The sequence below is a fragment of the Puma concolor genome, chromosome A1 (genome assembly GCF_028749965.1).
Source record: "Puma concolor isolate L17-30 chromosome A1, mPumCon1.1.hap2, whole genome shotgun sequence".
In the NCBI taxonomy this organism is placed as follows: domain Eukaryota; kingdom Metazoa; phylum Chordata; class Mammalia; order Carnivora; family Felidae; genus Puma; species Puma concolor.
The window spans coordinates 193,214,230-193,226,814 of NC_141667.1; the positions used below are offsets into that span (position 1 = coordinate 193,214,230).

The 12,585-nt window shown below is 34.5% G+C and overlaps 1 protein-coding gene across 24 annotated transcripts in view; it reads left to right on the forward strand.

The window, feature by feature from the left end:
• The window catches only part of KLF12 (KLF transcription factor 12), a 453,354-nt gene that overhangs the window by 11,898 nt on the left and 428,871 nt on the right, over nucleotides 1-12,585 (forward strand). For 11 of the 24 annotated variants that reach the window (XM_086710385.1, XM_086710380.1, XM_086710393.1 and 8 more), the window contains exons 1-2: nucleotides 9,470-10,376; nucleotides 12,466-12,525. The exons of 4 other annotated variants lie outside the window; for them this stretch is intronic. The gene's annotated coding sequence lies outside the window, so the exon portion shown is untranslated. Of the gene's footprint in view, nucleotides 1-9,468; nucleotides 10,377-12,465; nucleotides 12,526-12,585 lie in introns of those variants that run through there. 9 more of the 24 variants (XM_086710407.1, XM_086710520.1, XM_086710513.1 and 6 more) reach the window with 2 other exon arrangements.

The window sequence follows — 12,585 nt, forward strand, 5'->3', positions numbered from 1 at the left end:
CTTTGTTTTGCAGAAACTCACTCATTGAGCAGGGTTTACAAATATATCTCTCTCTAATAAAAGTATGTGTGTGAAAACTTCATTTTTTTCTTTCTTTCTTCCTTTCTTTTCCTTCTTATCTTCCTTCCTTTTTACTTAGCTCCCCTTGTAGCTAGCGGTAACATTCCATTCCCCCGTAACCCATGTTACCGGGACTATGTGTCTTTTTTATTGTTCTCCATATTCTCGGTGTTATAAACACATTCACACAAGGTTTTTTGATCACTGATTATAAAAATGGGATTATATTTTGGAGACTATTATCACCTTTATTTTTGGTTTAGTACTTTCAAAGGGAAATACTCCCACTCAACCACTATAGCTCTACTCCATTTACAAAACAAAAACAACTGTTGCATGATACTCTAAAGTATGGTTATTTCATTGTCTAGTTAACCATTAATTTACTGATGGGCAATACTTTGTTTCTACCTTTTTCCACTAAAAGCAATATTGTAATACATATCTTTATAGCTATACTCTGACAGACCAATGCGATAGATTCCCAGGATGCAGTTATGTTCTGCTTCAAAATGTTGCCACATTGCTTTGAAGAAAAAGGCTGTAACAGTTGATGTTTTTAACAGTAATGTGGGCAAAATCCTTTCCTTGAAAGTCCATCAGCAATGGACTTTTCCAGTCTGATAGTTGTGTAGTAGTACCTCATTGTTACTTTAAATTAGTATTTCCTGACTGTTGGTGACCTTGAAGATCTCTTCCTATTTGTAGCTACATTGGAATTGTTTTCTGAGAATGGCCCTTTCACACTTTTTTGCTCATTTTTCTACTTGGTTGTTGTCCTGTGGGAGTTTATATATTATAGCTATTAACCATTGGTCTGGTACCTGCATTGCAAATATTTTTTTTCAAAAACTGATCTTTTGGGGCACTTGGGTGTCTCAGTCGGTTAAGTGTTCTGTTCTTGCTCTCAATTCATGTCTTGATCTCAGGTTCCTGAGTTCAAGCCCTACATTGTGCTTCACTCTGGGTGTAGAGTCTACTTCAAAACAAAACAAACTGATCTTTTCTGTTTAAGAAATATCTTTTGATGTGTAACATTTTTAAATTTTATGTAATCATTCTGTCTGGTTAACTTTTTTTTTTTTTTTTTTTTTTTTTGAGAGAGAGAGAGAGAGAGAGGAAGAGGGAGAGACAGAGCATGAGCTGGGGAGGGGCAGAGAGAGAGGGAGACACAGAATCCAAAGCAGGCTTTAGCCTTTGAGCTGTCAGCACAGAGCCCCATGTAGGACTTGAAACCAAGAACTGTGAGATCATGACCTAAGCTGAAGTCTGATGCTTAACCGACTGAGCCACCCAGGTGCCCCTGGTTAACTTTTTGTTTTCTCCATTGGTAAAAGAGATGTGTAACCTACACTTAGATTGTATTTTTCTTTCCACTTTGATCTTATCTTTGGTAAATTTGGAATTTGTAGTTATATGTGCTATAGGAGAGGGATCCACTTTTATTTACTTTCAGATACATAACTGGTATCAGCACCATTTTTAAAGTAATGTGTCCTTTTACAAGTAAATACAAATTCCCTAATTGTATTGTCTTATGTTCTAATATATCCTATAATACCAGATTTTTTTCCTTTTAAAATAGTAAAGTGCAAATCTGAGGAATATTTCATCCATTGTTCCAACCTCCCTGGGCAAAAGATACACAAAAACTCTGTTGTGAATCTAATTAGAATTGCATTAAGTTATATATACTCTGGGAACAATTAACATTTTATTTATTTATTTTTATTTTGTTTATTTATTTTTTATTAAGAATACTTTTATTTTTAATTTTTTTCAATATATGATATTTATTGTCAAATTGGTTTCTATAACATTTTAATACTTTTAGTGCAGAGTATCATCCCAATTCAAGAACATGGATGTCCTTCTGTTTGTATCATTTTTTATGTTTCAAAAAGATTTTAGTATTTTATTTGTAATAGTTGTTTCCTGTTTACTTGAATTTAGTTATAAGTAGTTTTATAGGCTTTTAGCTATTTTGTATTTATTGAGATGATATATGGTTTTCTGTTTTAGTCTGTTAATTTAGTGAGTTAATTGTGTTTGATTTGTGTGTGTGTTGCTTGATTTTAAATGTTGTGTCAGCCTTTCATTCCTTGTATAAGTCTTACTTGTTCTTGATGTGTCATCTAATTATATATAGTTGTATTTGATTTTCTTATATTAATAAATAAAAAATATATAAGTTCATGGGACATGGTGGTCAGTACTATTTATTCTTTTTAGTGTCTCTATCTGATTTTGCTTTCAGGGTTATTCCTCACCTCCTAAAATAACTTGGGAAGTGTTTTATCATCTTCTGGGTTTTTTTTTTTTTTTTTTTTTCTTTTTTCTTTTTTGGAATACTTTGTGTGGAATTATTTCTTCCTTAGATGTGGGGAAGAATTCACAAGAGGCTCCATCTGGGTTTAGAGGGTTTTTTGTTTTGTTTTGTTTCTTGTTTTTTTCTTTCCTTTGTAGGAAGGTTTTAAACTATAAATTCAATTTATTTAGCACAGAGCTATTCAGATTATATATTCATTTGTGAATGAAACTTCTTAGTTCATGTTTTGAAGGAATTTGGCTTTTTCATCTGAGTTACAGAATTTATTGGCATAAAGTTGTTTATATTGTCCTATTCTTTTAATGTTTTTAGGATCTACACTGACTACTTGTTATACCTGATGTTGGTGACTTGTGATTTTTCTCTTTTTGTCTTGATCAGTCTGGCCAGAGGTGTATTAATTTTTTTGATGTTCTGAAAGGGCCAGCTTTTGGTTTCATTATTTTTTTCTCCAACTTTTACTTTTTCTAATTCTTTATTATTTCCTTTCTTATGCTTGTCATGGGTTTAATTTGTTCTGTTTTTAGTTTTTTAAGATGGAAGCTTGAGACCTTTCTTCTTATATAAGGATATGATGTTATAAATTTTACTTTGAGCACTGCTCTTTTAAAGTTTAATTCAGTTCAACTACTTTCTAATTTCCATTGTGATTTCTTCTTTGACTTTGGATTGTTTAGAATTGTGTTTGTTAATATTCAGATACTTGATCTCACAGATATCTTTCTGCTGTTGGTTTCTAGTTTAATTCCATGGTTTTCAGAGTCTGTATGATTTTGATTCTTTAAAAGTTTTCTGAGATTCGTTTTATCACTCAGTATATGGTCTGTATTGGTAAATATTACATGTACACTTGAAAACAAGGTTTCCTGTCATTATTGGATAGAGCATTCTATGAATGTCAGGTTTATATTTTATAAATATGATTGAGCCATGTTGGTTAATAATGTCTTCAAGTCTTTGTCAACTGATATTTTTCTCTCTTCTGTCAGTTATTGGGAAAGATGGGCTTAAGTATTTATTTATTTATTTTCAATATATGAAATTTGTCAAATTGGTTTCTGGCTTAAGTATTTAAAATACAATTGTGTGGGGCGCCTGGGTGGCGCAGTCGGTTAAGCGTCCGACTTCAGCCAGGTCACGATCTCGCGGTCCGTGAGTTCGAGCCCCGCGTCAGGCTCTGGGCTGATGGCTCAGAGCCTGGAGCCTGTTTCCGATTCTGTGTTTCCTTCTCTCTCTGCCCCTCCCCTGTTCATGCTCTGTCTCTCTCTGTCCCAAAAATAAATAAATGTTGAAAAAAAAAAAAATTTAAAATACAATTGTGAATTAATCCAGTTCTCTTTTCAGTTTTAGTACGTTTTGCTTTATGCATTTTGAAAGCTTTGTTATTAGGTGCGTACATATTTAGTATTATGTTTTCTTGGTGAATTGACCCCTGTAATATTACTCTTTTTCCTTTATAGACAACATATAATTCTATAAGTTATAATCGTACTATATGTATGTATACACACACACACACACAATTATACGATATATCATGTAACATGTAATTGGGTGTGACTTTTTAATCCACTCTGTCTCCAACTTTTGTTTAGAATGATTTGTTAGTTTACATTAAACATTTTTATGTGATTGGGTTTCTATGTACTAATTTGCTATTCATTTTGTATTTGTCTCACCTGTTTTTTGCTCTTATTTTTCCATTTCTAGCCTTTTTTGGGCTTGATTATTTTTTAGTAGTCAATTTTATTTCCACTAATGGCTTATTAGTTATATTTCTTTGTTTTATATTTTTAGTGGTTATTTCCGGGTTTGCAATATACATCATGAATTTCTCACAGTCAAATGATATAATACCACTTTCTGTATGATGTTAGAATATTACAACAGTATACTGCCATCTTTTCCCTCCTGTTGATGCTATTTTCCTAATTTATTTTAACTTGCACATATAATAAATCATATGTTTCTTAGGTATTTGCTTTAAAGATTTAATTCCTTTTAATAGTGATTACAAATCAGAAAAGAATTTTTTATATTTATGGATTTTTTTTTAAATATTTCAAAGGTTCTTTATTTCTTTGTTGTAAATTTCTATCTAGTATCGTATTACTTTTGCCTAAATAAAATATTTCTTGAAATGTAGGTCTGCTGACAGTGACTTTTCACAGTTTTGCTTATCTGAAAGAGTCTACTTGCCTTTGTTTCTGAAATATTTTAGCTGGGTTTGAATTTTAGTTTGACAGTTTTCTCCCCATTAGTTTCAAGATGTTGCTATATTATCCCCCAGCTTACATGGTTTCTGAAGAGATGTCCTTTGTCATTCTGGGTTTTGTTCCTCTATATGTAATGTTTCTCTTTTTCTCTGGCTGCCTTCAGGATATATATATATATATATTTATTTATTTTATTTATTTTTTTTAATCTTTATTTATTTTTGAGACAGAGAGAGAGTGTGAGTGGGGGAGGAACAGAGAGAGGGAGACACAGAATCCAAAGCAGGCTTCAGGCTCCGAGCTGTCAGCACAGAGCCCAATGCGGGGCTCAAACTCACAAACCTTGAGATCATGATCTGAGCTGAAGTCGGACACTTAACCAACTGAGCCACCCGGGTGCCCCAGGATATATTTTTTTAACTCTGGTCTTCATTGAAACCAAATGTGCATAAGTATGTAGTCATTTGTGATCCTATTTTGGGGTTGTTTTAGCTTTTTTGATTTGTAGTTTATTGTCCCTTCTGATTTTTGATAGGTTTATTTCTGTTATCTTTTTGAGTATTTCTTCTGCCCCCTTTTCTCTCTTCTCTTTCTGGACTATTTTGACAAGTACAGTAGTCTACTTCATGTTGTCCCACAGGTCTTGGATCCTCTGTAGCGGCCACCCCCCATTCAGTTTTCAGTCTGAATAATTTCTATGGTCTAGCTTCACATTTACTAATTCTTCCTGTTGTGGTCAGTTTTTTGTAAACTCAGTGAAAGAATTCTTTGATAAAGCGAATTCTTTGATGAAGCTATTTCTTTAGCATTTTCTTATTAGTTTTTAAAAATTTCTACCTATTTACTGAATTTCTTCATGTATGCATGCTGTTTGTCTTTATCTTTAGATTCTTTTACATTTAATCATAGCTATTTTAAAGTCTCTCCTTGGTAGTTTCAACATCTCTGCCATCTTGGCATCTGATTATGTTGATAGCTTTATATCTTAACAATGTGTAACTTGCTTTGTTTTTGTGTCTTGTAACATTTGATTGACTCTATGACATTATGTATAAAAGAACAGCAGAGACTGAAGTAAATCATTATGCTAAGAAGCGGACATATCTCATATTCTGCAAGCTACTGGTGTCTGTGCAGGGGGAGGATGAATCGGTTTGGTCAGTAGATGTGCTGAGTTTTTACTTGGTCTTTGCTCTTGAAGTCTCTAGTGATGTGATAGTTCTAGTTCCTTCAGGAATTCATTGCTTTTACCTTGACACTTCTGTGATTTCTGGAATGTCAGAATTTTTCTTCTCTGTGTTCCTGCTATACCCTCAACTTTCAGTCAGCTCTGAACTCCAGTGTCATAGGAAACCTCCTTTTGTCCTTTTTCTCTATCCCAGCAGGTAGTCTGGGTAGAGGTGCAGATGGGTGGGAGGTGAGGAGGGGGGGGGGCCTCAGTTCTTTTACACCAACTTCAGCCTTGGGCAAGCCTGGTCTACCTCAGTCTGAGTTGAGACTTTGAAAGCATGCCTGTACCTTCTTTTGGTGGCCAAATTGTGTTGTGTCAATGGCAGGCTTATGTTTGTGTGTGTTTTCTGTATGCCAGTATGTCTGACTTCATTTTTGAATCATTTTAGAATTCTGGGCCTGAGTGAGTTTTCTGCCTTATCCCAGGAGCAGAGGAGTTTTACCTAGTGTTCAGTGCAGGGGCAAGTGTGTGTGAGTGCTCTTACCCAGCGGCTGCTTTTCTTTGAGCTTAGGGAAGGGGATAGTCAGAGAGTCTAGTCTCTCTTCCAGTGGCTTCACCTCCTTCTCTAGCTGTAGTCCATCTTTTCATGGAAGAAGCAGGAGTATTTACTGTCCTGGCTCCTGTGGCAGATGGCTTTTGCTTCAGTTGATAGTAGAGTCTTGGATGAGGCCAGTTTTTATCCTTGTGTCCCAGTGGTAGCGGATGTCTCCCTTTGTACCCCCTTTCAAGGCAGGGCTTTCTTAGGTCTGTTGTTACATTCTTTTGTCTTAGTACCTTGAGGAGACTTGCAAAAAGAGCAGGGTGATGACTGTGGAGCGTCTGTCCTTGCATCAGGGGCTTTCTGGAATACTAATTGACCGTGCTAGCCCATACTGAGCTTTTAGGAATTTGATAAAATTTTAGTCGCTTATATATACGTTTAAAAATTAGAAGAAAAAAATTTTTATTGCAATAAAAAACAACAAAAATACCATCTTAACTGTTTTTAAACCTACAGCTTAATAAATGTCCATTCTATTCACATTGTGTGAAAGATCTCAACTTTTTCATCTTGCCAAACTGAAACTGTATACCCATTAAAAGCAACTCTATTTCCCACTCTCCTGAGTCCCTGACAGCCACCATTCTACTTTCTGTTTCTTACTTGCTTTTAGGACTGTTCATTTTTTTTTTTTTTTTTTTTTTTTCCATTATTATGGCCAAAGCAATAGCCTGTTTCTCTGTGAAAGGGGCTTGTTACCCACTGGAACCTATCACCTGGTTGCCTTGTGACTTTAAAAGTCTTTGGCCTCAGAAGCATGATTTTATAGGATATTTATCCTAAGTATTTTCCTTCTCCAGTTTACCTTAAATGTGCTTGATTTATTTCCTTTTTTTTTTTTGGAATGCTTGTTGAATTTTATATAGGTATTTTTAAAACTCATCTGATAAATCATCTTTCTCATTTAGTTGACTGTTATAAAGCATTTTAAAAATTTATTTATTTATTTATTTTTGGGGCGGGTGCAATTGGGGGAGAGGCAGAGAGAGGGGGACAGAGAATCTGAAGCCGGCTCTGTGCTGACAGGCTGACAGCAGTGAACCTGATGTGGGGCTCGTAGTCACAAACCAGGAGATCATGATCTGAGTCGAAGTCAGACGCCCAACCGAGACACCCAGGTGCCCTTGTTATAAAGCATTTCATTAGAGGATTTATTAACATTGAACTATCTTTGCATTAGGGGATCAAACCCTGATTTTTCATAATTTATTTTTGTATAAGTTTTCTTGATTCTGTTTGATAAATTAGAATGATACTTAGAATATACACATCTGTATTCACAACTGGGATTGGTCTATAGTATTTTCTTTGCTATTGAATCATATTTTTATACAAATATTTTGGTGGAGGGTCACCTGGGTGGCTTAGTTGGTTAAGTGTCTGACTCTTGGTTATAGCCCAGGTCATGATCTCATGGTTTGTGTGTGTGAGGGTTTGAGACCTGCGCCGGGCTCTGTGCTGACAGTGCAGAGCCTGCTTGGGATTCTCTCTCTCTCCCTCCCTCTTTTTACTTAAAAAATAAATAAATATGTTGGTGGATACATAAATTGAGAAAATATTCATGTCTTTCCATGAGCTACATTTAAAACTGTTCCTTATAGGCTAGTATTAGGTGCGAACCATTAGGTCATGGTTTTTACTTTTTTTTTTTTTTTGAGTGGCATATATATATTATTTTTTTCTAATTTCTTCTGTGTACTTGTCCATTACAGTTGTCATCTTCTTTTTTGGATTAAGTTTTGGGTAAGCAATTGCTCATGTGTTTTTTTTTTTTTTTTTTAATTGATTGAGATATAACTGACATAACAGCTTAGTAGTTTTAGGTATACAACATATGATTTGCTGTATGCATATATTGCTAAATGATTAGCACAAGTTAACATCTATCACGACACAGCTATAATTGTTTCTCTTTTTTGTGATGAAACTTTTAAGATTTACTGTCAGCAACTTTCAAATACAATATATTATTGATAACTGTAGTCACCATGCTGTACATTGTATGCCCAGAACTTACTTGTCTTATAACTGCAAGTTTGTACCTTTTGACCATTTTTATCCATGCCATCCACACCCAGACCCTGGCAACCACCACTTTGTTTTCCATATCCATGATGTTCATGTCCGTCTCTACTCATGTGCTTCATAAGCTTTCAAATTTGTTGCCTTAGGATAGCATTTACTATTCCCTACCATGTAATTACATTTCTATCGTAAAGCTTCTGTAACTTTTTAAACTCCTAATATGGTCTTTTTTTAACTGTTTTTTTAAAAATGTTCCATAAGTTTCTTTGCTATTTTATTATGCTTAAAAAAAAAACTTTTGAATTTTGCTTCATTTCTATTGCTTTTCTCTCATGACTTTTAGCTCATATTTTCTTAATTATTTGTCCTTTTTTTTTTTTTTTTTTTAACTTCTTTAAAAGGTAAATCTTGGGGCGCCTGGGTGGGTCAGTCGGTTAAGCGTCCGACTTCGGCTCAGGTCACGATCTCGCGGTCTGTGAGTTCGAGCCCCGCATCGGGCTCTGTGCTGACAACTCAGAGCCTGGAGCCTGCTTCCGATTCTGTGTCTCCCTCTCTCTCTGCCCCTCCCCCGTTCATGCTCTGTCTCTCTCTGTCTCAAAAATAAATAAACGTTAATTAAAAAAAAATAAAAAATTAAAAAAATAAAAGGTAAATCTCCTTTTAACTATGAAGGCATTCAAGTTAGAAATACTGTTCTGACTAAACATCCTTTGCTATATTCTATGCTTTTTTTTTTTTTTTGGAAGAATTATTCTTCCAAATATTTATTTGGAATAATTCCAAACAATATTCATTGTTCCTAATTTTTGTGATTTTTGTTGTAATTTTATTATAATTTAACTTATGATTTATAATTGATTTTTTCTTTGAATCAAGGATTTCTAGGACTATGTTTTAAAATTTCTGAGTATTAACTATTTTTAGGTCTTTATCTTGTATTTATATTTAAATTTTGATTTATATTCAAAGACTTTGTTAAATAGTCTCATTTAAAAATAACTATTTTTCTTTGTATCTATATGATTTGTTTTTAGAAATGTTTCATAGAGATTTGAATAAAAGTATTTTCTCAACTGAGGAATGTGATAACCCATTTTTCACCTGTTAAATGGAGTTTAACAGGTTGAAGTGAGTTGATTTGTTTTAGGTTATTTTAAGTTATACCATTTTTTTCAGTTAAATTGGATTAATTCAAAAGGTGGTGTATTAAATTCTACACTCTGATCTTGTTTTTGTATCTTCATTGGATTTTTAAAATTTATTTTTTATTATTTTAAATTATAAAATATAAGCAACATAAAATTTACCATCTCACCCATTCTTAGCGTATAATTAAGTAGTGTTAAGTATATTCACGTTGTTGTGCTGTGCATCTCCAGAACTTACTCATCTGGCAAAACTGAAACTATATACTAATTACACTACTCCCAGTACCTGCCCCCCCCCCCCCCCCCCCCCCCGGCCTCCCCGGCAACCACCATGCTACTTTCTGTTTCTAGGAGTTTGACTATTTTAGATACTTCTTATAAGTAGAATCCTATGTTGTCTTTTTGTGACTGGCTTATTTTAGTTAGCATAATGTCTTCACAGTTTATTTATGTGCGAGCGTTTGTCCAGGTGTCCTTTTTTAAGGCTGTATAATGTTAAGTTGTATTTATACCACATGAACATGTGTGTACAAATGTCTTTGAGTCTCTGCTTTAAATTCTTTTGGACACATAACCAGAAGGGGAATTGCTGTATATTGTAATTCTGTGTTTAATTTTTTAGGAATTGCTATACTGTTTGCCGTAGCACCTGCACCATTTTGCATTTCCATCAGCAGGGCACAGGGGTTCCGATTTCTCTACATTCTAGCTAATACTTGCTATTTTCTGGAATTATTTTTTTTTCTTTTGATAATAGCCATTCTGATGGGTGTGAAGTGACGTCTCATTATGATTTTGGTTTGCATTTCCCTGATAATTAGTGATGGTGAGCATCCTTTCATTTGCTTATTGGCCATTTGTATATTTTCTTTAGAGACATGTCTGTTCATTTACTTTGCCCATTTTTAGTTTTGATTTTATTGTTGACTTTTAGAAGTTCTTTGTATATTCTGGATATTAACCCCTTATCAGATACGTGATTTGTAAATAGTTTTCTCCCATTCTGTGGGTTGCCTCTTCACTCTGTTGAGAGTGTCCTCTGAGGCACAAAAGCTGTTAATTTTGTTTTCGTCCTATTTATCTGTTTTTTCTTTTGTTGCCCATACTGTTGGTATCATGTCCAAGATCTCCTTGCCAAATCCATTGTCATGAAGCTTTTTACTTATGTTTTGTTTTGAAAGTTTTGTTGTTTTATGTCTTCATTAAATTTTTTATAGCTTTGCTTGTATGTTTATTTGTGTATTGTTTGGTACATATAACTCCATGACATTTCTTAAAATTGCTATTCTTTTTATTGAATGCCTTTAAAATGAAACTTATCCTATACTGATATTCATATTGCCATTCCTGTTTTCTTTTTGAGGAAGAGTTTAACTATATTGGATTTTACTCTATCAATCTATTTATTCTGTCATTAGCTTTTCCTTTTTAATTTGTTTTGTCTTATAAAGTAGTGCTGTTGTTGTTGTTGTTTTTTCAGTATCTAGGGTTTTTTTTTAACTCATTTTCTCTGCTTTTTAATAGTTACATGTAACATAACAACCATATACTTTTTCTCAGTTATGATTTTTTAGCTATTTTTTCTTCATAATTCCTTTTGTGAATTTAATCAAAGTGGATATTTATTTTCTTTTATTTCCTACATGACTCCTATCGATTTGGAGGATGCTCTGTGCTTTACCATTTGACTAATCATGCTTCATGTTTATAGCCACTGTTAGCTCATATAGTGCTTTGTGTGAGAAGGAAAATGCATCATTTCCTTAAGACTACTCTGATTGACAAAAAATTGTTGTAGTATACAGCCATCCAGAACATTTTGCTAACAGATACACAAATCTCCGAGGTCTACAATGTGAAGGACTCCCTCTAAGATGTGAAGCCCTTGGCTGGATATAACTTGCTGTGATAAGAGTAGGGAAAATAGATTTTTTACTATGTTTTATAGCAAGGTGACTGCCATTTTTCTTACTTTTTCTCTTTTGTGAGTTTTCATTATCTCGGTCCCCTGGTATGGTGAGGTATACTAGGGATGCTTTATTCTAAGAATATGAGTCTATGGATATTGTACTGCTGGCATTATTTCATAATTCTCTAGAGACTTCTGTGTTAATAGAAGTTCATTGGTTTCTTCAGTTAATAATATAAGCCTTGGGGTGCCTGGGTGGCTCAGTCGGTTGAACGTTCGACTCTAGATTTTGGCTCAGGTCACGAGTCCAGGACTGTAGGATCGAGCCCCATGTTGGGCTTGGCAGTGAGCATGGAGCCTGTTTAAAATTTTCTCTCTCTCCCTCTACCCCTCTCCCCTGCTTATACTGTCTCTCTCTCTCTCTCTCTCTCTTCAAAACAAAACAAAACAAAACAAACCTGGGCAGAAAAATTATTTCAGTCCTAATTACAGCTTATAGATGTTTTGAACTTGTTATCTTAGTTTTTTTTAAATACATATGCTTTAGATAGCACACTTTTTTGATGTTGATTTTTAATTTTTGAGAGAGTGCACGTGAGCGTGAGTGGGGGAGGGGAGGAGAGAGAGGGAGACACAGAATCTGAAGCAGGCTCCAGGCTCTGCTGTCAGCAGAGAGCTCAATGCCAGGCTCGAACCCACAAACCACGAGATCATAACCAGAGCCGAAGTCGGACGCTTAACCGACTGAGCCATCCAGGCACCCCTTGTTGTCTTAGTTTTTAACCCTAATTTGAAAAGCACAGCAATCTTTGATCTCCATATTGTTAAAATATTTTTGAAAAGTCTTACTATAAAATCATAAACTGTGTGCTCGGAACACTCACAGTCATGGAAATCAACTAATTTTCATTGAGTGTTTATAATGTGCCTAAGATTGTGTTTAGATCTTGCCTTAGTTTGCTTGGGCACTAGGTAGTTTAAACAACATAAATTTATTTTCTTACAGTTCTGAAGAGATCCAAGATCAGGATCAGTTCCTGGTGAGGACTTTCTTCTTGGCTTGCAGGTGGCTACCTTCTCACTGTGTTCCTATATGAAGGTGGGGGGGTGGTGCGGAGAGAAAGGG